Source organism: Bacillus rossius, chromosome 2 (genome assembly GCF_032445375.1).
Source record: "Bacillus rossius redtenbacheri isolate Brsri chromosome 2, Brsri_v3, whole genome shotgun sequence".
NCBI lineage: Eukaryota > Metazoa > Arthropoda > Insecta > Phasmatodea > Bacillidae > Bacillus > Bacillus rossius.
In genome coordinates, this window is record NC_086331.1 from 94,056,474 (window position 1) to 94,082,977 (window position 26,504).

The window sequence follows — 26,504 nt, forward strand, 5'->3', positions numbered from 1 at the left end:
ATGCCAGAATGCGAATAGGTCTTGACTTAATTCACCTGTAACTTTATACACCGACAGTTCCTCTATATTTAACTAGTAGTATAATAGTAGATATTAGAGATTTGTAAATTAGTAATAAGTCCTAGATACTAAGTAATAGTCATCAAAACTATATATTTCTAAAATAATAATAAAAAATCTAAAAATAAAAATAAAAAAAATAAAAAAAATATATTTTTAGTTCTTATTTTAGTTTTATTTAAACACTGCACGTCCATCCCTGAGTTGGGTGTTTGCATATTTTGTAACGAAATGCCTAGTTTGTAAGTCATTTATCTTTTTTCTGTTTTAGTTTCTTAGTTTTTTAGGTGCTGACTGGCGGCGGAGTGAGTGGTCAGTGCAACCACTCACCACCAGGGGCGCTTGCGTCCCTGGTCACTAAATCCAGTTCTGGACAACAAGAAAGGCGGACCACGAGTCCAAGTGCCCAACCCCCGCATGGTAGACTCTTTTCTACTCTGTCCAACACTTCATCCAGACCATCCTCTATCTCCTGTAAATTCCTACACGTAATGCATGCCAATTTGCATCCCGCATGAATGTGCCCAGGGTTTTCCCTGTGTCTATGCAGGTTTTACCTGGGCCCAACCTATCTCTAGTTATAGTCTAGATTTAAGAGTGAGGGGAGTTAGTCATGGCGCCAATCGCTGCCATGGCTGGCCAATCCCCTCCTAGCACATGATGCATGCGACCCTCTCCTTGCATGGCTAATCCCAGCATGACTAGGCGTATAGGCTTCGGCCTGAGACGCACCTAGGTCCCTCCCTAACCCGGACCCCTCCAAAATACACTTAGTTTTAGTTAGGTTAGAAATATCTCATCCACAATCCTGCTGCTAGTTGACTAGTGTCGCCTGCGAGGCGCGCTGCTGTCGCCAGACGCCATATATTATATTTTTCCAGTATTGACTACTACTATCGTAAAAATCGCTTTAACTACGTCTTTAAAATGGTTACTTAAAATGTTTAAAAACGTTAATAATATTTTGGAGTTGGGTGGTTTCCAACCCACAACCTTCAGCTTATCAGCATTTGACCGAACGGCTACCAAGCCAACATTGGAGTGGGGTGTCTTTATATGTGTATGCTAGACGTAATTCTGAACCTTGACAGCTCGGACCTCAGGGTTTGAAAATATACGCCTTCGACCACACGGCTATCTACACATTTACCAAAACGATAATTTAAATAAGCATAAAAATATGAAACATATATGGACTATTAATTTTTTTTTAATTTGAAGGAATAATAGCATCATTAGCTAAAAGGAACTGCCTCCATATTAGTTTAATTATTATAGGCTACAGTGCAGTAGTATTTTTTAACATGACGCCCGCCATCTTGTTGGTCGTATTGGGCGCAATATTGATATTCTGTTATTATTTAGCCTTGTAGCATTGTAGTCTCATAGTAACCTTGTAGCTTCGTAGCTTTGTAACCATGTAGCTTCTTACCCACTTGAAACCCTATATAAATGTAGCCTAGTAGCTTTGTAGTCTTATAGTCTCGTATTCTTTTAGCCATGTAGTCCTGTAGCCTTGTAGGTTTTGTAGCTTCGTAGTCTCGTAGTCTCATAGTTATGTTGCCTCGTAGCCTTGTGTCATTTTAACCTCGTAGACTTGTAGCTTCGTAGCCAAGTAGCTTTGTAGCCATGTAGCCAAATGATTGAGAAGTTGGAGCCAAAGATAGTCGGAGCGAAAGACAGATGGAGCCGAAGTCAGTTGGAGCAATGGAGGCCTACCACAGGGGTGCCCACAAGGGGGGGGGGGGGGTAAACGACGGAGACTGCGTCATTAAAATTTCAGGGGGGGGGGGTTAAAAGACGAGGAAAATGTATATATTATATACATAATTATAGCTTCTAATGTGAAAATACGTTTCTGGTGCTTTGATAATTGAAAGGGATCTTGTAAATCAAATTGGCAACCCCGCACTTTCCTTAACAAAAGCAGTATGGCATCTGTCGGTTTAGGATGGAAATATTACCTGATATGACCAAAATTATTATTAGAAAATCAGTTTTAATTAATGCAAAATTTGATAAAATATAATACTAAAAAAGTATAATATTATAAAATCATTGAGTAAATCATTGAGAAAATGGCATAAAATATTTCGGGCGGGGGGGGGGGGGGCATCATTAGGTTAGGGGGGGGGGGGTGAGTCATAGTGTTTGGGGGGGGGGGGGAGGGCACCTCTGCCTACCATAAACTGATGATCGTATCCTACTGATGAGATCGTATTCTAATGAGTTCAATATCCGTGCAAATATATGCATTTTTTTTAATTGCGCATAAACAACACTGAGTATCGTATCCTACTGCAATCGCAATCCTCTGATCGTATCTCTCTGATGAGATCGTACCCTTCCGATGAGATCGTATCCCCCTGATGAGATTATATCTCTCTAATGATAGTGTATCATACTGAGTTAAATGTTCGTACATATGAGCTTCATTTTTGTAAATGTGCTACCAGATGTGTTCCTTCTTTTATGTGCTTCAAAATGTGTTTACTTTTTGACGAGTGTGTGTCCAGTGTATGTCCTTTTAGACGAGGGTGTGTCCATTTTGTTTTCCTTGTGTGTCCTTTTTGAAGAAAGTATGATAAATTGTGTGTCCTATTTGACTAGTGTGTGTCCATTGTGTGTCCTTTTAGACGAGTGTGTGCTTTTTGTCGAATGTGTGTTCGGTGTGTGTCCTTTGTGTCAAATGTATGTCCAGTGTGTGTTATTTTTATGAGACAGTGTCCAATTTTGTGTCCTTTTTGACGAATGTGTGTCCTTTTCGTTGATGATCCATCGACAAGTTTGCAGTCAGGTCAATACTGGAAAAATATAATACATGGCGTCTGGTGACAGCAGCGCGCCTCGCAGGCGACACTAGTCAACTAGCAGCAGGATTGTGGATGAGAAAAAAAATAAAAAAAGACAAGTGAGTAAGCCACCATATCGTAGTTACATAAGAAATACATTGTGTCCGAAGGAACTTTTAAATACTACTACTTTCTTTCTAAGAGAAAAATCCTAAATCTTTTGCTTTAAAAGTTCTTCTATAACATCAGCCATTAGACGAAGAGGAAAAAATACTGGTTAAGGAACGAAAAATATTTAAAACTTTCTTGGTAAATACATTATAAAATACGCTAAAGTTATTGTATTCCTTCTAAATATTATCTTAAAATTTTGTCTTAAATTATTCTTCATAATCCCCAACCATTATTTCAAGGGTGATCAAATTTTGATCGCAGAACCAAACTACCTATTACTTTTTTAGTAGATACAATATTGGGCACATTAATATTGTTTTATGCCTTATAAATTATATCAAGAACTTTTGTCTGATAATTTTTAATAAGTTTAACTCTTAGCGCAAAATGCGATACATATTTGTTTAAAGCTATAAGCTTTTGTAATCACAATGATACGTTATTTTCATGGTAATTTCAACAGTGACACAGCACAGAGCCTACATACCTGCGCCAGTCTATAACCTTAAGCTCGTGGCCATGTCTTTACTATTGAGAATATTTTTAAATTTCTACGAACCTTTTGAATGCATTTAATTGAAAAAAATCGATCAATAAATGCGTGGAATATGCACAATTGTCTAACATATAATTATGGAATTATCGAGAAAATATTGTGTGTATAAAGTTTCCAACTCATTTCTAAAATTTCTAGAATTTTTCGGAATATTCCAGATCTTCCTTCATGTTTCCAAATGTCCAGAAGCTTTGAGAATGTTTCAGGATTCATTGCCACACGCATATTGTTTCCAGACTGTTCTACGTGTTTATATAAAGCAGCAATTGTGTAGGGTTTTTTCCTTACTGAAATGTATTTGTGCCTCTAGAACAACGGGCAGCAACAGGCGGACCGCGGTCCGTTTGCGGACCGCGAAAGGTCGAACCTCGGACCGCCAAATATTGTAATGTATTGTATACCAAGTAGAATACGTAGATAAGGTATACTATACATTTATATATGGAAATAATATTTTTAAGCCACATAGAATCTAACTTAGTACTTATTCTATTTTAAGTTGCATAGTAAACCTGTTTTACAAGTACCTACAACTGATATGGTTTGATTAGTTTCCTATCTAGCCTGTGTGTGTGTGTGTGTGTGTGTGTGCGAATTAGTTATAACTTATGTGATTTAAATATTTTTAAATCTTTGTTATGCACACGAAACATCCATAGATTGAACTACGTACCAATTTTTTGGAAATATGTGCAGAAGCATTTCACAGCGCCCCGCGTACTTACCTTACGGCGGCGCGCTTGCGACTGTTTTGTTTTGTTGAAACAAGCGCGAGCTAGTAATGAAATCGGTGGTGCGGGCGTGTGGGTGGGGTAAGCAGACTGCCAGTCGGTCAGTCACAGTGCAAACCGCGGAGCAACCGTTCATTTGAACAATATTGTTCTGAACAATATTGTTGAACTGAATAATATTGTTTTACGCTGCCTGATAGGCCTCCAGTAGTTCCAGTGTGCCTTATATAATGCTTATATGCAATAAAACTGTCGCTATTGTTAAAAGTGGAAATTTGAAGCGACACTATGAAACAACTCATCAGCAATTCCACAAAAACTTTCCTCTTGGCAGTGAGACTCGTAAAGAAAAACTTCAGGCATATCTTAGTTCTTACAATAAAAGAACAAAATTACTAGTTCGTTGCATGAGCGAACAAGAAAAATCCACAGAAGCAGCATTATGTGTGTGCTGGACGCTTAAGAGGCCACTCCAGTGTTTCAGGGGCACTACGCAACCCGCGTTAACCTCATAAGATGCAATGCTATTTTCATTTTTCTTATAACTTATTAACTAATATAGATTTCGAAATGATGCTTGCTTGATATGAAAGACAACGATGCTCTTATCAAAGCCCCTTTCTTCAAAAACGTGCATAAATTATAGTTCAAACCTAGACAATACACTTATGCATATTAGTAAAAATTAGAATAAAACCATAATTTATGCACGTTTTTGAAGAAAGGGGCTTTGATAAGAGCATTGTTGTCTTACATATCAAGCAAGCATCATTTCGAAATCTATATTAGTTAATTAGTTATAAGGAAAATGAAAATAGCATTGAATCTTATGAGGTTAACGCGGGTTGCGTAGTGCCTCTGAAACGCTGGAGTGGCCTCTTAATAAACACCAGAAACCATTTTCAGATTCTGAGATAGTGAAGGAATGTATGTTGGCATAGTAGTCACGGCACTTTTTGAAGGAAAAAAAAATGTCGCTGCAATTCAAAGTATTCCATTGTCAGCGAGAAGTACTACACGAAGAACTGAAATTTTAGCTGCTGATATTAAAAACACTCTTCTCTAACTTCTGCAAAAGGCACCTTGCTACGCCATAGCACTTGATGAATCATGTGACATTGTTGATGATGAACAAATGTCTATTTTCGTAAGATTTCTTGACATTGAGTGTCAAACTTTTAGGGAAGAGTTTGCTAGCAATATTGCCGTTGAAAGGTAACACTCGAGGAGAAGATTTATTCAAGGTCATTGATGAATTTATTACTAAATCTAACATCAGTTACGATAAAATGGTGTCGCGTTAAACTGACGGGGCCCCAGCAATGATTGGCAAAGAAAAAGGTGTAGTAAAGAGAATCAGGGATAAAAATTCAGGTCTAATATCGTATCAGTGCACAATTCACCAGGCAGCGCTTTGTGGAATACTTGGTGCTACACTGAAAGAAGTGATGGTCATCTTGGTTAAGTTAATTAATTTTATGAGATCTCATTCTGTTCTACAGCACCGACATTTCAAGGAGTTTCTTTCTGAATGTGATTCAGCGTATTCTGACTTACTGCAAACACAACAATGTTCGTTGGCTAAGTAAAGGTCAAGTAATTGAAAGTTTCTGGCTAATAAAAGAACAAGTAACCTCCTTCATTCAAAACTTAGATACGCAGGGAGCCAGAAAGCACTTTGAGTTCGTAACAAATAAGCGCAATATGCTGGTTGTGGCTTTTCTAAAAGATATTTTGAAATATTTAAATGCGCTCAACACAGAGTTACAAGGAAATGGAAAATTAATATGTGATCTTATACAAAGCTTGTCTGCTTTTCGTCGTAAGCTGGATATCTTTGAAAAAGATATTGCAAGACAAAAATTTATTCATTTTCCGACAATTCTTGAATATGAAAAGGAGAACTCTGAAGAAGATATTGCAGTGTTTGCAAAATTTTTGGCCGGTCTTAGGAACGAATTTGCTACAAGATTACAAGACTTTGCAGAGATGGGCAATCTATCTCCGTTTTTTAAATCGCCATTTGAAACTGATGTAGCAGCAGAATGGACAGATGTGGCTGCCAAGTTGTCTAATCTGTCAAAGCTATCACTTTAAATGGAAATAATTTATATGCAAGAAGACGTGTCTTTGCAAATATATAAAACTGTATCCATTGAAGAATTTTGGGCCAAACATGTCACAGAAAAATATGAAAATTGCAAAAAACTAGATATCAATTTGGCCACTATGTTTGGCTCGACATACGTTTGTGAATAATCTTTCTCAAAGATGAATTTTTTGAAAAACAAATATCGTTCGAGATAAACGGACGCCCACCTAGAAGACACACTTTGAATTTGCTGTTCTTCTCGAGAACTAAACTATAAAAAACTGGCTCAAGACCGTCGGTGCAGTTTCTCACATTAATTTTAGGTCTTGTGTTTTATAATTCAGAATTTTATTTGAAACCATTCAATAAATAGATAGTACTTAATTATTATCAGTTGTTTTTATCTGGACCTCGTTAAATTTTTCCCACAGTATCCGGACCCCACCTAAAACTACTTGCCGACCCCTGCTCTAGAATGAGTAAAAGGTTTTTTTACTTATTTTTTCCATTTTCATGTAACCACTTAACCACATAACATATGATGCAGATAATATCAAATAACACAGTAAAATTAAGAAAATTTTTAAATAGATTAAAATACTTTATATTTTGTAACTAAGATACTATGTGGAATTTTGTATGACAATGAAACTTGATGAATTATTAAAAAAAAAAATCTTTAAACGGTAACTGTCAAAAATTCTAATAAAAAGAACTAAATGGTTCAAACAGCTAATAAAACAACTATACATCATAAAAACTACCTGAAATATTTTGAAAAAATTTCAATTATCACGAATACTCATTCGACTAAGCTACAAGACAAATCTGAGATTTATGTCGGATTGGTCACTACATTAATTTTTTAGATCACTGGGAAATAGGAACTGCTTGTGATATGTCCGTACGATAACGTATCCTTACTTACGTGGAAGTTGGAAGGAAAGTTACCATCCTACTTAAGTACATACACTATAAACAGTTAGTAAACTTATGGGGTGTCGAGCGCTGGTTGCAGGATATGGATTGTGGATGGGGTCAATAACAGACCAAAATCTTGGAACGTGGCATTATGGCTACCTTCTTCTTGACAGATTCTGCAGGACTACAGGCCCGCGCACATCGAACTCCCACGGTATCTAATCCCGTTAGGGCATACCCGAGTTGGAGATAGCATGGATATTTTGTGTCAAAATTCGGAGAACCAAATATTGGTCACGAGTTCTTTCAGCTTGACAACTACAACATAGATCTACAGCCTTGCCTACATATATAATCCCTTGACACCTTATCCCGTTAGGGCATAATCAGAATAGGAGTTAAGTGGATCTTTTACATGTCTAAATTCGGAGAACCAATTATTGGGCATGGGTTCTGAGAACCGGGAAATAGATACGCCATTTACAATCGTGACATTGATGCTAACAACTGAACAGCTACGTCGAGAGGTTGAGGAAACCCATCCCAAATTCGGTACCACCGAAAAGCCATTAGCCCACTGTTTACCCCAGGTTACCAACAGTGCTTGCCCCCACTGTGGTTCCAAGCAGTACCGACATTGGCCCATACCTATCACATCCCTGGGAGCCCTCGGTCACCAAGGTTCTCGTGTTCCAGCCGAGGACATCCACCTCTACTAGCTCTGCAGGCTAGTACCCGAGCATTAAGTACCTCAACACTCCCACTCGTCAATGGAGTGGGGACTCCTCTGAGTGTGCTCCAAGTTTAGGAACTACCACTGCCACCACGAGTCCATCTCCAATTCTGATCCAGGGCCATTAGAGTAAACCTCAGCAGAGAACTTTCACAGCAAGGGATCAGTCCCCTGGCACCCTTCATATTCAGGTAGAGTGCTGTCCCGGGTGAATTAAAGTGACAAGACTGCCCCGACAAGACCATGAAAGTCCTTGGTTATTAATCTCAGACTGTCCCCCACCCAAAGGTTACAGCTTTGGCAGAGCCCAAGTTGGCCTGGTCGAGGAAACCACTGACTGCAAACCTTGGTTTATCCACCGCCTTAAGGTTACAGCGGATTTCCAAATATATAATGCCAAACCGAATGTTTACGAAGATAACTACAGGGTCTGCTTCCTGAAAAGTGATGTAACTACTCAAAGGATACAATTACCTGTTGACTGTTATGAAATTACCGACATTGCAAATTACATCAAGGAAAAGTTTCCACCAAATGTGGTCTTTTAACTACATAGAAATACAAGTAACCAAAAATCATTCTAACATGCGGTGAAAATGTTACCTTTATAAAACCAGGGACCATAAGTACGATACTAAGACTCGAACCGAAGATGTACGCTGCAGAACAAACATACGAATCCACACGAGCATTCAACATATGACCATTAAATGTAATGAAAATTAAATTAAATTCTTGGCAAGTAGAAAATATCTCAGTAGAATACTAAATAACATAGAACACCCGAGGTTACGGCAGTGTTTCCTACATGATATAAACTGGTTTAAGAGTCAGTAATACCCCTGGAGAAGAAGTTATGCGAGAGGTGATGTAACTTCCATAATAACAGAAAAACGAAGCTACCTGAAATTGTATAATTTTTTTGTGTGTGTGCATGCATGTCCAATAAACGCTTCCAAGTTGAAATTTTTTTTTCAAATTGTGCTTTAAAAAAATTAATAAAGTTCCCTTAAATCGACAATTTTGACTACAATCATTTTGCATTTCTGCAACTGGTAGATAAATTTTGCCAAACAAAGAGCAAAGCCAGTGAATTTTAAATAATGAATTACTTAACTGGAACTCTTAATTTTTTTTTGTTAAGTCGTAATGATGGAAGGAGTAAAGTACAACACCACCACTAGTGTCATGCTTATGTGCGTGGGCTACTCTCCGTCCGCATTCCTGAGCGTTGGTCCGACAGGGGGTTGAGTGGGTGGGGGCGGGGGAAAGAGGAAGAGGGCACAGAGACAGGACAATAATAGCTGTCAGCTTTGGAATGAGGCTGGAGGTCTTTTCAGGTAGCAGTAAAGGGCGAAATAATTGGTGTTAGATGTGCCAGTGCCTTGGTACACTTACAAGTTCTCAAGGTGTCGAACTAGCGTAAAGATACTTTCATCATGGTACACAAAAATACCACTTGTAATAAAAAGCATCACCCCTTTAGTTTCAGATCAGCGTGCTGACCACTTGACTCCGTGATGCGAAAGATTTTGTAAATTCTAATTACTAGGCGGAGTTATAAAGCAAATTTGGAAAAGGGGTGAATTTGGGGAGAGGAGATATTTTAGATCATTAACAAATAACAATTAGCAGAGAAATGTACCAATTTTTATAATACAGTACCTGTACGCTTCATAATAAAAAATAATAAAAAATAAAAAATAATTCCAATTTCATTTGCAATATTTTCCTCTTAAATGACTATTAGTACTTTTTTTTTACATGACTGTAAGTATTCTGAAATATCACTACAAAATTTTCTGTTTGGTATAAAAGTTTTAGTTTATTTTTTGTTATCTGTAAACTGTCTTCAACTAATTGTCAAATTGTAGTATGGGAGTCCGGTAATGGAGCACGAAAAGCGGTTATTAAAATTTGTAATGACATGGTAAAGCGTTCGACTAAATTATAAATGAATCCTCAACAACTAGGATAACCGTGAGTTGGCTCATAAATGTAGAACAACTCGCTTCTTTATCGCCCCACGCAGATTTCCAGAAATCTAGCATTATTGTTAGAGATGTTGGAAATTCGCGCAAATATTTTTGTGAAGGTAGTTTACTGGTTTTTTACATGTTTCGACTGTTTGCCAACGTATCACTCGTGTATAACTATAACCCGTCATTGACCCAGCGTAATATGGTAATACAATTTCACAAAAATAAAAGCCCACATTGACAGAAGAACTTTAGTGTCTGTAATCATCGCCATGCAATATATTTGCGTGTGTGTGTTAAATAAATTGTCACTACTTATTACAACACTTTAGTATGAGCATAGCGTTGGAAAACTAGGCATTATTAAATACAAAACTTTGGCCACTAATACAATATTTTATTACCATACTTAAGTATATATTTTTAAAAGTTTAACTTACAAATTTACCCAATTATGAGTATCATTTTGTTTGTGTATCAACGTTAACCGACATATTTATGATGATTTCTTAACAGCCGTTAAACTGTTCGTGAAAGCAGATTCGTCCCGGTGATAATAAATAATTTTAATTGCTTATAATTATAGACTTATCGATTAAAATATATTACTTTAATGTGTGTGTATAGCGTTCGGAAAAAAGAGAAAATATTATGTTTGGATATGCTTATTAATAATTAAGCTAACCATATTGTAATACTGAAATTATTTGCATTCTACAGTAAGTATTTTGTTGCTGTAGGTTATATGCATAATTTTTCCTTGTTATATTTTAAACAATGGGTTTTATTGTTCAGGAAATTCCCGAAATTTACAACCTCAAATCTCCCGGACGACGATGACATATTCTGCTTGCCATCTACAAGTCTTGGTACATATATTCTTAGCCAAAATGCTACTGCATCTTTGTGTGATTTGCTGAAAAAACTGTAGCCAAAAAGTTTATAATTTTTGTAGTATTAGTTGTCATAATAATGAGACATCTAAAACATTCCAAAAAATGACACAGCTTACTTAAGTTATTACAAGAAAATAGTTATATTTATGTTTTTATTTTAATTTTATAGTTGCGCTAATATTGTTCATAGTTTATATGTTCTCAATGTTCTAAAAATAAAGATGCCTATAAAATCTAGAACTTTGTGTGTATAAAATTCTTTTCATAATTGTCACATTTCTATAGCACCAATATTCTATCTGCAGTGTGAGTATAGATGGAAATCTTATATGTATAATTTTTTGGAACAGCTGTATCATTTTAAGAATTTTCAAGCCAAGAAATGATGCAGCAATAATATTTTTTTCTGCTTAACTAGTACCAGTGATTAATCTAATACAGTCTCATGTGTTAGAAGCTATCAATATGAAACATACTATTTTTTGTTTAGAATACTTTTTTTTTTTTAGAAATAATTGAATGGATTTTGTATCATATGAAGGGTACCTTACCCCCAGATATATCACTTTCATTTTTTTTTAATAATTGTTGTTGATAATATGGAACCCGTCTCATCTTATTTGAAAAAGTAACGTTAAGTTATTTTAGTTGTTATCTATAAATATACTCAATAAGGGAACCCTGTAACGAGTTGTTTAACTTGCTAATTCATATTTCAAGAGCCTAAATATATATCAAGTTCAAGGACAACTTCAGATCACAAAAAAAGATTATTGTATTTTTTTCCATTTGGACTCCTCTCGGGCTGCACACCATTCGCGTAGAACGTGATGACAATTTCTGGGAGAACGAAATGAAAGAAAAACTTTGTACATTTTACATGGAATGCCTTCTCCCCGAGATCGTTGATCCCCGCTTTCCACGCTCAATGCCAATTAGGAATCCCAAGAGTATCGAGGAAGCACAGAGAAATCGTTTGGCCAAAACTGCAAGAATATAAATAAATGGAAATCAAATGTATTTGTAGAAGCCACGTGATTTTGTTTCATTGCATTTTAAATACGAAATTAGCTTACTTTAATTAAAAATAATAAAAAATAAAATGTGCTCATCATATCTTTTTAATGCATTATATGATCAACAACTTGTGTGTATAGCCACACAAACGCATTTAAGTTTTTTTATGTCAGTTATTGTTAATATGCACCAGGAATGAATAATTATTATTAGTAGTTGTAGTATTGTTGCGGTTAACTGATGTAAAATAGCATTTGTTTTCTCATTGTGCGTTATATGCTTGTAAAATTGATATAGCTTAATACTTTTAATTTAAACTTTTGTCAAGTGCTGGAAGCAAAGTGACCAATTTATTTGTCTGTTAAGATATTAATTATGTGGTTATGGTAGTCAAAATTACATGTTTCATATAACAGAAAATTTGCTATTTTCGTCTACGAGAACGTTCATTATGCTGAAAACTAACAGTACTTGTATTGGACATATTTTATTTGTGTTTTGTTTGTGACATTGCTTTTTATGACTCCTACATTTATAAGATTTGTTCCCGTTTATTTTGGTTGTGCCATACACTTTTCTTACTCCTAGTATCTAACTATTACATAGGATTTACGAATTTGCCAACTTTACTACAAGATTTGGTTTTACTGTGTACCATTTAAATTTTTGATCCATGAATTAACTATATTATGACTTCAAGATTTGTTTACTGTCAAAATAGGTTATGTAATGTTTGGCAATTTTTTTGGGAATTTATATGAAATTGGATAGGCTGACTTGGTTTTTTAATTGTTAGGCTAAATTAATTTAAAGTGGTTATTACATTATTTAAAGTACCTATACATTATATCTATGCAGAAAATAAAATTTTTGCGAATGTGTTAACATGTTTTTAGTATAGGCTACTTAGATAGAAATTCCTACCCTTTTTTAATATGGTATTCTTAGTCCGTACTCTCTATCAAAATAATTATTTATAAAATAATTAATGATACAATTAAATAACGAAGGTGAACGTAAAAAAAAGGCACTCAATGAAGTAAAGTTTATTGGCGTAAAGATGGAAATATATAAATTTCAAAAAATGTGTTCAAGTAAGCTAATGAGGGCTAGAAGTTTTTAGAATTCTCCCAGAGATCCTTTCGATTAGATAAGGTGCATAAGCTCATGGCGTGAACTGGGTTAAAAGATGGTTTTCAAAATCTCAAAGAACACTAACTATAATAAAGCATTGCTACTCTAAAAATCAATATAGTCTTACAATCTATCAAGGTTTTCTTTTGCACAAACTGCTTTATTATTGAAAACACACATACCTCAACGACGAAGTTATTCAGACGTTTATTAATAACAACACATACCACACTAAACTCAAAGAACGCTGATTTACATAGCGCCATGTAAGCTACAATAAAAATTATTAAAAAAAATTAATATCATTAGAAAATAGCATTGCTTTTAGGAAAAAAAAATTGTGGGCATCACCAATTTTTAGGGTAACATATTATGGAATTTTTAAATAAATACGCACAACATTCCATAAAAAAATAAAAAAAGGACTGGCAATTTATGAAAATTTTAAGATCTGTCAGTTTAGATTTAGCGTTTAGCAAATCGAAAAATAAGAGCAATTTTTATGTGTAGGCTTTACGTCGTCTCGTTGACGGTGAAGTGATTATAGATGGTTACGCACAACTCTAAACAAGAACAGGGTTTGGAGAAATAATCGGCCACGGCTTGTGCTAAGGAATCAAGCCAACACTTGTCTAGAGTAATTTCTGGAAACCATGGAAAACCTAAAGCAGGATGGTTAGACTGAGAATCGAACCCGAGTCTCCCTAAATGCGAGTCAAATGTGTTACCGTTGCGACATCTCTCTCGGTATATAAAACCCTTCTCTCACGCTGTGTCCAGTCCCTGCCCCGAGCTCCCGGCAGGACGACAACTGTAATTCATAATGGCCATCCAAGTTTGTAGGGGCAGACAAACGGTTTGAGGATGGCTGGTCAAGGAAGGAGTGGAGAGAAAGATACAGAAGAAGCCAGTCTGCAAACTTGGACGCCACCACCCCCTACCCCCCTGTCACATTCCAGTCCCGCCACCCAGCCAGCCATACAGCCACTCTTCGGTGTTTGTTTACCTGGGTAGTGTTACTGACTTAAGTCCTACAAAGTATCATTTATGTCCCATTCATCGTGAAGAGCGCACACGAAGTCGTTGTCAGAATCATTGACCAGCAATGACACTTAGATAATATTAGAAACAAAAAATAACTTTGTCTGCAATTTAAGTAATGGGCATAAAGTTTGTGTGAATGGACAGTTATATAAGAAATCAAATTAGTGTGCAGAAGACCAGTCTTCTACCAGATATCGGTGCACTAACACCTGGAAGAGTAATGTTTCTTCTAAGGATAGTACAAGTGCTAAATATGAAATGGAAGACGAAATCAACTAGGAAGACCCTGTAATATTGAATGGCAGCATTGCGAAAATGGAACTACATGAGTACTAGCTTTTCCTGCTCAGACCGTATACACTAACATCTGAAGTACGAATCGTTGTAAAGCACCAAGATATCTGTACTTTACCTTCGCACTCGTTTCTATATATTCGAAGCACACTGAAAAAGGCAGACGAAGGTCCCCCGACTATGACGAAAATATTTTGCAATGGTGTTATCCACATTATTGAATGCATTCCATGTGTAATTAATAGGATCGAGTTAGACCAGGCAAGATATGTGGGCATAACATCCACTACAAAAAAATTACCTTCCGCTCAAGCTGAATGAACAGTCTGCTGCAAAGATAGCTGACTGGACCCTCAAGGATGAATAAAAGCTACAAAGAAAAGTTCGATTTATGTGTTCCTTTGACCATGCTTCTTGGATTCGTGGAAAGCTACAAGCATATAATCATTAATTTGAGACAAGAGCTCATACTAGTTCTAGGAAACACACACATTAATGCATTAGTTGCTTCTGTATATAATCCACATATCTCGCTAACACTAGAGTCTATCGAGTGACTGCTGCCTCACATACAAGTGAGCACAGTGTATCATATAAAGATGCTGAAGAATATAACAAATGGCAAGAACATTTTCATACCATTCCAATCCTGATGCCTGGAAACATGTACTATCTTGCCTCAAATCCAGCGTATCAATTGGATAGTAAAGTCCATCTTTACTATGGATAGACAAAATACATCATCGTCGGGCATCATACTGGGAGACACCTCAATGCAGGAGTGAGCTGCTCCATGTTCGATAACTGCCAAATACATAAGGCAAACATATTTTCAAAAATAGCGAAAGCTACCCGCACCTGGACATCAACATGAACTTTGAAAAAGGAATATTACCTACGTTTTGCATATCAAATATATGCCAAGTTCCAGAAAGCATACTATGTTCGTGTACAGTCACCGATATAAAGTCCCTACTGTTCAAGAACAAGGCTCTGCTAATTGTGTTTGACATTTCCAAACAGGATGATCGAATAAATTCAAACATCATTGACTGTAAGATCACGATATCGTCGAGCGGAAAAATTCTAAACAAAACTTATGTTTTATGTCTGATACTTCACGATTGACTTGCATTGTACAATTGTCGAGACAAGCATTATAAATTCACTCACAAATACCAGTGCATTTGAGATTTTAACATAATTACGACCGAGCATTGCTAGTGTCAAGATGTACTGCAACCTTCAAGGTTTCCAGAGCCACAACAAATTTGTGCTCAAAGAGAGTGCCATCACCTACGAAGATGATGGCTGGACTCGATCGCACACCTTGCGGGCACCATATCCTTAGAAACTACTGGACTAAAAAAGCGAGCAATACAACGAATGGTTATACAAATATTACCATGGCCTGGAATAGGGCGAAGGAAAAATTCCATACCGCCAAGAGAAAAACACTTTTGTTGATTTACTACTGCCGAATCTGCGTTACATAATTTATGTTACTGACTCGAACAGAATAAATTGCACTTTACTTACAAATTTGCTTAATGCCTGAACCTAAAATGTATGCATGACTTGTGTATTTGTTCTAATAAATTTGTAAATTGGGAACTACGTGTGTTTTGTTTCTAGTATATTAAGTATCCCACAAATAAATTAAAATTAAAACCAAATAGTCGTTATTTAGATTTTCATATTATATCAGCGATTGTTAGCGTATAAGTGGTCCCCAGACGATGGTACCATCTGCCCTCCTCTAGCTGTGATGTTTTGAGGATCGTCTCTCAATAGTACTTATACAGGAAGTTAGTTGGATGGTGTACCATCACTGTCAGGGGCCCTGATGAGAGCGATGCCGACATCGGCACAGATCCCGATGACAACGGTGCCAACATCTGCAGAGATCTCAATGGCGGCTGCACCTACTCTTACAGCAATGCAGGAGACTTTAATGGGTGTGGTTTTTCCAGAAGAAAAGACATCGAATGGCACAGTTCCTTTGGTTGAGAATTGTGCAGTGTCTTCTGCAACAGTATTCAAACCAGCAGATTCAGTGACACCTATGATCGATGGAAAATAATTAACAAGTTTGACGCACCAGTGTTGGAACTGTGGAAAGTATTTTAACTCAGCGTCTAATAGATGACGAGATAGCTTTAAATTAAATTATGTAATCTGCATGTGGCCCAATTCAGGCACACTTACACACAAGCAAGTACCCGATTGTAAATTATGTGGCAAAAATCTTTACCCATGTGTGCCATGTTAGACTAAAGACTGAAACTGTCCATTAGATCACCCAATGTGACCGGTGTGGCTCACTATCGACATCGCAACTATTTGACAGTCCATTACAAATACTATATAGCTACAAACTGAAATTTTATTGGGTACAAAGTGTCACACGACTATTGCGTATGAATATATAAGTATCTTGCCTTGGGTGTGTTTGGCAGTTATTCTTTGACTTGGAAAAACGAGGACAGAATCTGTTGACAGTTATTCAACAGTGTTATTCCTTACTCGGACTTGTTACCTGCAGTATCATTAACGACGAAGACCTCGAAGACACCTATATCAACAGCATTTGAATGTTCTTCAGCCCAGCCTGATCTATCATGTACAACAACTAACTATAATGTCAACTCCATCATCAACAGAAATCCTGGTGTCTGCGATGGATATCTCGCATGTAGCAGCTCCTAAATTACCTACTATCTCAACAGTACTGGAGAATTAATCAGATAGTTTCATCAGCAGCACTGAAAACGATAACCAAGGAAGCAACAACTGTCGGTGTTCCATCACCCAACTGTGCCTACTGCAACAACGTCAAAAACCTAAAGATACGCGAGTGTGTAATACACAACTGTATTAAAAACTCTAAAAGTGTTAAATATCAGTGCATAAGGTGTAGTCGTTAGGTTCACACTTTATAGAAACTTGAAAAGGCAAATCAATAATTGTGAAGCATGGGCTGCACATTCAATAGGACCAAAATGTATATTCTGTGGCAAGATTTTTAAGCACATTTTCAGTGCAAAGTATCATAAAATATATCACTGCCCATTAAATTAAATATAGAACTCTCATCTTTGTGACGTGTGTAGTGACAGACTGTCGTGTGAAATTGCCTTGAAAAAAACATATGAAGACATATAAGGGATCACTTCACATACCAGGAAGACCGAAGGAATCGAGAGTTACTAAAGACTTTAGTTATTTGCTTGTTTGTACTTGTAGTAATATAGATTTTCTGTAATAAATAATGTTTTTTTTCATTGAACCTGGGACTTTGACTTTAATGGAAAAATGTAAAAATTAGATATCTACTTAAATAAGTATGTTTAAGCAATAATTACTTATTTTGCATCGTCCGATGATAAAACCATGGACAACAACCAATTGAATTAATCGAGATATTAATAGGTAATTTATTGACTAATTTTGTACTTATTTCTGATTTTTGGTTGATTATTAAAAATTTTCAATATGACAGTCAAGTTAACGACGATATGACGGATGCTACGATAACTGACTATCTGGTGCTGGTAGCCTCCATGGAGGAAGGACCATCGCCATTTTTAATCTATTCAGCATTCTGGGATTTTAACTCAGGACTCCAAGTTCCAAGACATAAGTGAGTTTTTATTAAAATTTTATTAAAATTGTAATTAAATTTTTTTATAAATTCTAAACAACGTTGTGATTTTTTGATAAAAATTATGGATTTTACATATTGTGTACGTGATGTCATAATTTAAAAAGGCAGAAAGTTCTAGAACCCAATAATGCTGTCATTTATTGAAACCATCCACAATCCACAGCCTGCATTCTGCGCTTGACTCCCCCTATATTTATTCATTACTCCCGTGGATTTTTAATTACAGCATGAACTACCAAAGTTTCAGCATTTATACGTTCGTACGCTACTTGTAGGTTGTTAATCCAGCGTTGAGATCTTATATATAAGTAAATATGTTTATTGTTATTATTTACTTACACGTGAACATGATGGAAAAATTTTGCATTCTTCTTCTTGCAGTATCTTACACTTATCTCTTGTTAATTCATCCAACCGTTTAAATTTTAGTTGTCTTTGTCTGACATGTTGAAAGAAAAGTTCCTGATCTGACAGGATTTGTCTTTGGTTAAGCTTTTTCTTGTCCAGAAGTTGGCTCGCCATATATTTTTCTTGTCTTTCAATCCATAATTGTCTATTTCTGTAGTCTTTTGCCACAAACACTTTAGGTTTCTTGATTCGTTTGACAATTGTCTGTTTTGGTTTGATTTGTTGAATGATACTGGATCTTAATCTATCACGCTCTTCTTCTTTCACTGGCAGATCCGTCACCTTAGATTTAGATGTAACACTTGATGAGGCTCTGTCGCGCTCTGTAAGTTCGCCATATGCTCTGCCGAATCCACTGAGGCATATTGCTTGTTTTTGGAGGAATTCTAAAAGAGCCTTTACCTGCGAACAAAAGCTGAAGTCACCTTCATGCTGCACACAAGCGGTGACTTAGATTTTTACAGACCCTCATTGCTTCCGTGATGAAGCAGCTTCAAAACAGTTAGGATACGAGGAGTTTAAGCTGAACTTGAGTCGCTGGCCAAACTCAACAATGGATATGCGACTGACCTGCCAGTCATGAATGTGTAATGAGGTGAAATGAATCTAACCACAGCGTAGTGATGGTAAGATAAAACCTACATCAACTATTTGAGTGCTATAAATATCTATAGTTTTCGGTGCATTTGAAAAGGATCCGTGGATCATACTAGTAGGAGATGCTGACCAACATTAACTGACCATGCATTCCCAAAAATAAAAATAATTATTTAAAATAGTCACCTCTTTCCACATTTATTTATTTCGCTTTGTGCGTAGTCTTGTTGTACCAAGTATAACTTTTACTTTTTAAACGATCTGCAAAATCTTAGACCAAATACAGATATGCTTCATATTATGAAAATAAATAACAAAGAACAAACCAGATATCATTTCATAAAAATTAACATAAGGACTCTTGCTCTGTTATAGTAAAAAAAACAGTTTACTGAATTTTATATCATAGGCAATGAGCGCTTGCATCATTTGAGCTCTCTCTATATTTTCCAAATACAGTTATGTTTGTGCACCAAGAAAAATAAGCAAAGAAATGACATAACTATTACATAATAGATTTACGAGTTATCAGTAAACAAAGTCATTTAGAAAATGAATGGTCTGTAAAAATAAACATAGTATACAACAATTCCATGTGTTTCAGTAACAGCACTGTAGAACTTCCAACCCAGCTTATTATCGTTGGAGAGATAGTACTAAGAAAAAAAAACCGTTTAATGATCGACACACATTATTTTGTCAATACATACCCTATAATGTATTATGTTGACCAGAAAATAATTTTGGGGTCTTGATAAAACCATTTATTGCTGACAAATGTTTTCTGTCACTAATAAGCCACTCCATATAGACTACATTTTTGTTTTGTTGCCAAAAATATTTTGCCGCGGCTACTAAACTGATTTTATTAGTACTTGTTTAATAAGGTTCATTCTTCAAACCATGTATTATTCTCGAAGTGTGTTCATTTATTTAACATTAACAAATACCAATAGCCTCATGTTCCGCACGTTTGAATATTTAACAAAATAAGTAAATAAAATATCGTTACAAAATTTTTTAACCATAAAATTCTCATAATTTATAAATTCACTAAAAATAAATAAATGCATTACATATTATTGTCTGGCAACATTGATTATTAACGAAAGTGTGTATTGTATATGGCTAAATTAATTTAGTTAAGAATACAAAAATTATTTACAAAATTGTCTTCACTCAAACTTGTTAAAACAGCCAGCAGTTCCAAAAATGTTTCGTTGAGTCGCACATTTGAACTTTATAATTAGTACCGACTAGCTGGATATTATAAAATCAATCGTAATATTTTGTTACAAAAAATTTATGCTTTTTAATATTTAATTGGTGTTAGTTATTAAGTCATTTAAAATCACTTTTATAAACCCAGACATAATTAAACAATAAAAATATATTACAATATTTACATTATTAAATCTAAAACTTAAAACACCTGTTTATTAAATGGAGTAGTGATTTTTGAATAATAGTCGCGCTTTACTTATGAGCGATATCAAAACATTATTGTACTTAAAATTCTTACGTACCTTTTCATGTACATATTATGCACAAGTAGTAAATTAAATATTGTATCTATACTATTATAAAAGATAAAACTGGAACTGTCTGTTTGTCTGTATTTTTTTGTTTGTTCGAGAATCAAGCAAAAACTACTAAACCTATTTTGATAAAAAATTTTTATTAGAAAGGTCGTTAGCTAACTGAAAAAAAAAAGGTTTTATATAATGATGGAATTTCACTCTAAAGTGGGTGAAAAATGGGTAAATATAGTTTAAAGATCAATAATTATGTCTCTAAAACTAATCAAACCAATTAAAAGATATTCGGTATCAATATTTACCATACAAAAATATCAAACAAAAAAATTTAAATTTTGCGAAAAACAAACCATTTTGGGTGAAACAGGGGGAAGGGGTTAGAACTAAGTACTTCAGTATGTTTTTATTAGAATTCGTAATTAATCTTTTTATCACATTAAAAAAATTTTCCCGTTAAAATTGAATAATACTTACGTATTTTCAAGATGGTGGCCAAGACGACCGACAAGATGGCGGATTGTACTATAATCCAATATAGCAGGTGTGGTGTTAGCAATACTTTTTTAAATATTTATTTAAATTTAAATTAAGGTTTTTTTATTTTTTATTAATAAATTACATGTTTACTCTCGCCGGGAATCGAATCGAGGACTGGGATAAATTGAGTAACTAAAAATTTGAAGGAAACACTTTTTTTATATTTTTGTAAATTTTTTAGAATTATTTAGTCAACATAAAGAATTTCAAGTGTACGATCAAGGTCAAGGAACCTTGGCAGCGTAGGCTGGCTAGCTTTTAAGAGTCTAAAGCTTTTTTTTATGAATTTTGGTTTTTTCAAATGGTGGCATTTTGAGACATTTCGAACTTCGAATTATTTGAAATTTTGAGCAACAATTTTCTATAATAAAGGGAATTTTCCCCTCAAAATAAGGACATATCTAGGAATTTTCAGTCTTATTCTAAGAATAAGGTCATTCAAGGTCATCCAAGTTGGCCGCCGTGACGTCAGAGCACCAGTCGCAGAAAATACTTTCTTGTACTACTGATACTAATTATATCTCTGAATTTAATTAACATTTTTAAATAATAATGACTACCAATAATGAACATACGAAAGCTAAAAATAATTGTTTTAATATTTTGTAAAATTCAAACTTTAAGGGGTGGAAAAGGTGTAAGTATATTTTAAAGAATAAATATTAGGGCCTATATCTTCGAATTATATACGCCAATTAAATGATTCTGGGTACCAATAATAAACAAAGAAAATAAATAACCAGAAATATATTTTTATATTATGCGAATTCAACCCCTAAGGGGTAATAAAGAGGTATGTATGCTTTTAAGGTTAATATTTATAATTTAGAATTAATTTAAAGGTAGCGAATGATTTTGGATACAATTAATAAGCATATGAATAGTAACAACCACAATTTTTATACTATGTAAAATTAAAACTCCAAATATTAATTTTTTTAAAATTTATTTTAAGAATTTAATCCATCGTTATAAATTGTATTGGATACCAGTAATAAACAGATAAAAACTACTAACCACAATTTCTATATTTTACGAAATTCAACCCCTAAGGTGTGAAAACGGGGTAAGTAGGTTTTTAAAATAAATAATAATATAACCGAATTTAATAAAAGTAATTATATATACAGGATACCAATTATAAACATACGAAAATTATTAACCACACTTTTTATGGTTTGCGATATGCACCCCTAAGATGTTAACAAGATAAATATGGTTTTAAAATTAATATTTATATCTCCAAATAAATTTAATTACAATAAATTATTTTATACCAATAATAAACCTAAGAAAACTATCAACCACAATTTTACCATTTTGTAAAAATTACCTCTCAAGTGTGAAATTTTTTAAATATTAATTGAAGATAATCAATTATATCTCCTAAGCTAAACAAGTAATACAAACGTTTCAAAGGGCAAATAATAAACGTAACTAATTTACCTACCACAATTTTACAATTTTGCAAAATACAACCTCTAAGGTTTGAATTGATTAAGTATGGTTTTATTATTAATAATTATATCTTTGAATTAAATTAAGCTTAATATTTTTTTTTTGGTTACCAAATAACAATTTTACCAGTTTGCAAAATTCAAACCATTATGTTGGTAAAAGAGGTAGGTATGTTTTTAAAATAAAATAAACTGGGACCTCATATTCAAGTAGAATAAGAAGTTAGAAACTAAAATTCTTGCATCTAGAGTAATGTAATGCTTATTTTTGGTTTATTAAAATTCGTCTTTTAATAGGAGTAAATTTATTAAATAATTAAATCTATTAAAAAAATCATTTATTCGGAACTAATTAAGTATGTTGGAAATAAATGGTAAAATTATTAAGAATGAAATTTTTTATTTAATTTTGTGTAAGATTACGCCCCTAAGGGAGTGTAAAAGGGTAAAGTTTGGTTTATAAAGGAAAAAAAAGAATATTTGCGAATCTAATAAATCTAAGAGGTATAAATTAAGAATTGACATTAATCTTGTTACGCAGTGCGAAACTGTAAGACTACCAGACCGCGCCCCTGTGCTGCGGGTGGTATCCATCAGATAGCCAGGGGCGCTGTCTGGTAGTCGTACAGTTACGCAGTGCGAAACTGCGTAACAAATAGTAAAACAGGAGATGATTAAGTTTACCACTAATATAAAAACGCGAGAGCATTTATGTGACAAATTCCTGTGTAGAGCTCAAGGGGAAAACGAATCTGCCCTTGCCTTCGTCACTGATATCACGAAGTATGTAGGATACTTGGGAATCCCTATAGTGAACAAGAGTTAGTGGAAATGATCCTAGATAATTTGTGTACACAAGTTCGTACGCATTGCCTAGTTCAGAAGCCACTATCATTAGATGAGTTAAAGGTCGTTTTTTTATTTAGCTGAAAGACGGACTCGTGTCTCGAAACGGGAAATTGAGGCTGTAGACGGGTCTAGGAAAATAAGGTGCGCTACTTGTGGTAAAGGGAACCATGAGACGCAGTCATGTTTATATCGTAGAGATTCTTATAGTAAGAATGCTCGAGGGAAACATAATTATAGGCCTCCTGATAAGGTGTTTCAGAAGGCAGTATGTTTTGAATGTGGCAGAAAGGTCACTGGCGCAATGCTTGCCCCAAACTTTCATGGCGAGAATTAATGACGACTAAAACTACTGGACGTGATGTTGAGAGGTTATGTTGAAATATTATCGATTATGGAAATGTCTAATTTATTTAAATGGTGTGAAATTTAAAGTGTTGTCAACATGTGTTCAAACATGCTTCCATGTTGTTGTTTTTTACCTGAATGTAACCTAATCGTAACTTAGACTTGAGAGTGGTTCTTGTGGAGTGGCTGGCCACCTCTTCATGGTGCCTATCGAAAGTCGGAGTTTTCGATCACCGCCCTGTGGAGATTTTTTACGCAGTTTCGCACTGCGTAACTGTACGACTACCAGACAGCGCCCCTGGCTATCTGATGGATACCACCCGCAGCACAGGGGCGCGCAATGTTCGATTTCTGCGCGCCGGACGACAATACATCGGGGCCGCTCGGGCCGCTTCGACTCCGCCCGGTTTCGCGGGCTTCGTCCGGAACAACCAACGATGACGTACTTCCGCCGGCGGGTATCCAGACTGTTCCTCGGTCGGGCCCCGGCGGACTATATAAACCGGCCCAGCCAACGCTCCGACTGGCCCAGCAGCATGAACCTGCAGTGACTACCATCTACACCACCGGCTGGTGGCAGAGCCTCCTCCGTCACGCTGCCCGACGACGTTGCAACCGCTTCAGGAAGAAAACGGTAAGAGCCGTCGTCAGAATCTAAGTCCGTAAGGGACTCTGCAAGATTGTTCAACCCAGTAGAAATATTACAGTCCACGAGGGCCGGTGGTGTAGATGGTAGTCACTGCAGGTTCATGCTGCTGGGCCAGTCGGAGACTGCCCGTAGAAGCGTTGGCTGGGCCGGTTTATATAGTCCGCCGGGGCCCGACCGAGGAACAGTCTGGATACCCGCCGGCGGAAGTACGTCATCGTTGGTTGTTCCGGACGAAGCCCGCGAAACCGGGCGGAGTCGAAGCGGCCCGAGCGGCCCCGATGTATTGTCGTCCGGCGCGCAGAAATCGAACATTGCGCGCCCCTGTGCTGCGGGTGGTATCCATCAGATAGCCAGGGGCGCTGTCTGGTAGTCGTACAGTTACGCAGTGCGAAACTGCGTAACAATCTTATAGAGTTACAAATTGTATTTTTTAAGTTTTCCGGATTTCGTTTCTTAAGGGTGTGAACAGGAATTAAGATAAGATTTATCATAAAAAAAATCATATCTCTATAGCAAACAGTTTGATAAAAGAATATTAGCATAAGTAAAGTAAATAATTTTTTATTGCAAATATTTATTTCTAATGTGTTATTTTGAGGCAATATAATATGGTAAATTTCGATTTAAAAAAATACACCGAAATTGCAGGAAATACACTACAAAACACCAAATTGCAAAGTAAAACATAAAAAGCAATTAAATTCACCAAAAACAGCAAAATTTGCTTATAAAATATAAAATTTTATTCATTATGCTATATTTTAGGCTTTTTCTAACAAAACCTTTAATAATTTTTAAATACGTACAAAAATATTATTTAGTTTCTATGTATGTTTTCTTATTTCAAAGGAAAAGAAAAGAACATAAAATGTTTAATTAAATCTCTTAACTATCAGTGAAGTAAATTAGAGCTATCTATATCTGATATAATACAGGCATGGGAGGCCTGCAGACAAACTTCACAAGAAAATAAATAAGTACTATAAGTATTTTAGGCTACCCACATTTGATATTAATTTTTATTTAAAATAATAGTTTTGTAATAATACAATACTAAAATAAGTTAAAATTATATTTTAAAATTCGTCAGAACCAAATTTAAATTAAAAACACTCAATTCGTCAAATCTATTTTTACCACTGCTTTAGTAGTTCCAACAAGATGACTTATCGTTTGGGTACACGAAATATAATATGTGCCACAATTTGAGTAATTAAATATATTAATAATGCACGATGCTAGTGACATTTAGACAGCTATCATAAAAGTATATAATAATGAGAACTAAGTATAAATTTGTACAACTAAACTCGTTAAAATATAACACGTAAAATCTTGGCCTTAGAAATTACAAAAATAATAATAAGCGATACTTATTGTTTTTATTTGTTCATAATTTTCTTCTGAACCAATAAACGTTAAAGAATAATATGTAATGTTTTAGTTGTGGTTGTTTGTTTACTCTCAACAATATGTTGTTTAATGCACACATATTTTAAGTGTTTTACCACGAATTGCCAAATAATTTGATGAACACAATTTTATTTAGTATGTTAATAAATGTGTTTCAAATTTTAATGACGATTTAGATGTTTTACGCTTTTTTCAGTGACAAAAATTTATTCTATTAGCACCATAATATATTGGTTTTTGTTATTTTACTTGACGTTTGTTTATAAACTTTCGGGTGAATATTTTTATGTATATTTAGAGTAATGAATTGTAGTTTAGAGAAAACGATATTTATTGTATTTCGTTTGAGGATTCATTAATGCCCAAACAAGCAATAAATGTCTGTTTATCAATTTAATTGCAGCCACACTGTAAAGAGGAGTTTCATAAATTATTTTGCTGAAAATATTTCGTGTTTTTGCACACTATTTTAATTTAATTTATAGTACAAACAATTTAAATTGTTAAAAAATACAATTTTTACTAAAAACGTCCTTAATTAATGGTTTTTATGAACTGAAAGGCAAATTTTTATGTCGGTCATAGCTAGCATGTACTGAAAGCATGAAATCTCGTGATATA

The 26,504-nt window shown here is 35.0% G+C and overlaps 1 protein-coding gene across 1 annotated transcript in view; it reads right to left on the reverse strand.

Moving 5' to 3' along the window:
- LOC134529480 (uncharacterized) overlaps positions 1-26,504 on the reverse strand; it is a 61,863-nt gene that overhangs the window by 1,215 nt on the left and 34,144 nt on the right. Inside the window, exon 10 of the mRNA XM_063363611.1 lies at positions 18,430-18,900. The gene's annotated coding sequence lies outside the window, so the exon portion shown is untranslated. The remainder of the gene's footprint in view (positions 1-18,429; positions 18,901-26,504) is intronic.